Genomic DNA, 3,512 nt, shown 5'->3' on the forward strand with positions numbered 1-3,512 from the left:
TATAACAACGATCACACACTAGGAATGTTATAAAGAGCCTTGATAGGACAGTTTCTTTTATATATTATCTGACTTTATAAACTCCCAACAACAATGTGCTTCTATTTTTTTTTTTCAGGCTAAATCTACCCAAGACACTGGCTGTCAGACTGATTTAGCTGCAAGAATGCACTTGTCCAGGCTGACGTGAAACCTTCCCTTTAGCAAAGGTGAATTATTTTTAATAATCTTCCATGTAAACATTTTATTATTACCTTCTAGTTTTAATTTGTTTTACAGATTATTGTTACACGTGATTTTATGCTCTTTTAAACATTTATAAATGTGCTGCTTCTTTGTTTTTACATAGCCAGCCAGAATGGAGTTCACAGCCGCAGTGTGTCTGGTGACCCACAGGGACCATGATGGAAATTCATCTTCCAGAAAGTCTCAGAGCAGCGTCCACACCCCCTGAAAAGACCAAGATGTAAGGTGTCTGCTGTTGATTCCAGCTTCCACCTCAGTGACAGTGCAAGCTCAGTGGACTGTTCAAGGTAAAAAAAAATTAAAACATTTCAGAATTTTTAAGATATAAACAATTAAATAAGTATGTGATTACATCATGACATCATGAAGGAGGCTACTGATTCTGGCCCTGTGACACTTGGTAGTGACATGTGAGCTGATTCACCTGGTAAATAACTTTTACATTAAATATTTTGTTTTTGCTATCAAAAGTAAATTAACTAATAACCTGCATTATTGCAGGACACTCAGCAAAATATGGACTACACCATGAGGCAGGCACACGTTAATACTTATAAGAGCACATAAGGTGAGCAACACCACATATTATTGTACACTGTCCTGGATTTGTTTTCTTTCTGCATCTCATTAGCCTGGCTGATCACCTGATAACTCCTGTCATCTGGTTATGACAGCATGAGGATGTCCTCACACACCTGTAACCTATCAGCTCATCTGGCAGAATAAAGAGAGAAGAGACAACACCACATCTCCTGTTCCTGGAAAGCCTTCAGCCATCCTTCGATGACTGAGAACCTCCATCAGCTCTGTCTCCTGTCTGCCTACAATTATTATAATAAATATTGTGTTTGACAAGTTTTTTGTGCTGCCAAATATCTCATATAGATTCCAGTTTTGACATTTTAATGGATATTTATAAATTACATTGATTATCACATTTTTGTTGCATGTTTAACTAGCTCTATTGTGATGAATTAAACTAGCACCTCACTGTTAAAAGCTCGTTTTAATTTCAAGCATGTTTAAGTATTTATGGACATGAACAAAAACAGGAAATATATAAATTGAGATTTATTTAATTAATATAACAAATAAGGGGGAAAGAGTCATTGAAAGGCACATTCTTCTGGAAGCTCCTGATCCTGACGACACCAGAGACCAGCTGCAGACACCAGAGGACCTAGAACCAAGAGAGCAGCTGTTATCAGTAAGTAAATAAATCAGGGCAGTTTTAGTGGGCTGAACACATTACACAATAATTTTCTCATGGGGTATTTTCATAACTTTGTATGCAGCAGACTGTAACTTGAGCCCAGGGCTACCGAAGAGCTGTGTAAAGAAATTTGGCTGGCTCAGCCATATTTGTAAAGAAAATATTGACTGGCTCAGTTATATTGTAAGGAGAAACTGTCTTTACTCAGTTATATTATTAAGAAGACTCAAAGGTTGTTTTCATCGATAAACTGACAATAATATCTGTGTTTCAGTTCAATGAGGAAACCAGTTTGACAATTAAAAGTTTTAATTCTTCAAATTAAACTAATGATTTTGAAATTGACAAACAGGAAATAACAATCAACATTGGCAACTTTGTGGGACAATCTTTAACAGTTGATATGCTGTTCTTGCTCAAATAGACCTTCTGTCGGTGAATGAAGATTGAGAGTGATATGATGTGATTATGGATGCGTGGGTGTGCAAAGTGTCGTGAGAATTGAACAGGAGGTGAGATGAATGCGTGTGTGCATCTGATTTTGCTTCAGGAAGAAACAGGTGTCTGAGTGAAAAGTGATGGTTTGAATAAACTTAGGTTTAGTTGGAAAAAATGCATCAAAACGCGATCTGTCGTGTTTTGCCTCACCGAAAATCGGACCCTCTGTTGGACCCGGGACGTCACCTTAGGATGTTTCATCCAGGGCACCTTGGCTGGCAAAGAAGACAAAGATGCGCCGCGAACCGGTCCAGAGTTGCCCTCGGTACACGTTGATGGTAAAGCGTTTTGTCGCTGCGCTTTATTAAGTTAAGTTCACTCAGAAATCAAAAGACTCGGTATGAGTCTGCGTTAGAAGTTGCGATTCAGCTATTCTGCCTGGCTTGGCAGGAACAGCGTGAAAGGGGGGAAGAACGAGCCAACCGGCTCTGCCCCCCCCCCTTTGGTTTTCAGGTCCACTCTCTTTCGTTGTCCAACACGAACTGAAATCATAAGACTGAAACTTACCAAAAGCCTTTCTCTTCTCAAAGCAAACGTGTGCGTCAGCAAATGTGTTTTGGAGTTTAACTGTGAGAATCTGTGTGTGGGTGTGTGTGCTTGAGTGTGTGTGAAGGTCAGCAACAAACACTCTCAACATTATCTAATTATGGATTCATTAAATCTCTTATAATTACCCCAAAGCATAATAGTCATTCATTTGATTAAAACATTTATAATGAGCAAAATGATAATGGTTACTTTAACATTAAAATCAAGAAACAAAGTTTTAAGACTTGTTATGCTATGACTACTTTTATGGGAACAACATCTTCTGTGGGAACAACATCTTCTGGCACGAAGCTGCAGGTGGTAGATGTTATGGTTTCCTCCCAGACTCTCTGGCGTTCAGGTCTTAATCTGTGGGTGAAAAATCTCAGCGACCCAGCTTTGACACAGCTGAGTCCAACACCACCTTTGTGACAGAAAACCCATATTTCCTCACGTTACAGCTGCTATCCAGCATGTTTCAGTGGTTTTCCTGCTTTAACAGGTTAGATTAGCTGTTAAGCAGCTCAGCTATTTGTTGCTGATTAAAACCAGGTGTGTTGAAGCAGATAAACCTCTAAAGCATGCTGAATACTAGCTTTTTAGGGCCGTGGAGCCAAACCCTGCAGCTAATCCAATGCTATGGCTAACGGCTACTTACCATTCAGAGCTGGTTCTGTTGGGTCGGTTCCGCTAGTTTCAGGCAACTCACAAGCTCAAAACAATAAGGCTCAGGTCCGCTTGTCTCCTCCAAATAGACTTGGTCCCTTTCTTCTCGAGTGTCTGGGTAAGGAGGGGGAGAAACGTCCTCCACTTCTAATAACTGCTCAGAGTGAAGGGAGCTAGCATCGTCTAGTTAGCCATCGTCTTCGTCACTGCCGCGGCTCCGCCCTCTCGGTCCTCCAGGCAACGCCTAATAATGTTGCATTTTTTAAAATTGATACGTGGGTGGAAAAGGACTCCGAGGCTCAATTGACCCGCTCTATAAGGATAAAGATAATGGCCTGCTTGGATAAACTGGTTATAAACA

General features: G+C 40.2%; 1 long non-coding RNA gene across 1 annotated transcript; it reads left to right on the forward strand.

Annotated features, from left to right (window-relative positions):
* The first annotated feature begins 612 nt into the window (after positions 1–612).
* On the forward strand, positions 613–1,010 carry LOC129163281 (uncharacterized). The gene is made up of 3 exons (XR_008563138.2): positions 613–673; positions 748–814; positions 921–1,010. It is a non-coding gene; the product is annotated as an uncharacterized lncRNA (long non-coding RNA).
* Positions 1,011–3,512: the final 2,502 nt, after the last annotated feature.

Source organism: Nothobranchius furzeri, chromosome 5, assembly GCF_043380555.1.
Source record: "Nothobranchius furzeri strain GRZ-AD chromosome 5, NfurGRZ-RIMD1, whole genome shotgun sequence".
NCBI classification, from domain to species: Eukaryota; Metazoa; Chordata; class Actinopteri; order Cyprinodontiformes; family Nothobranchiidae; genus Nothobranchius; species Nothobranchius furzeri.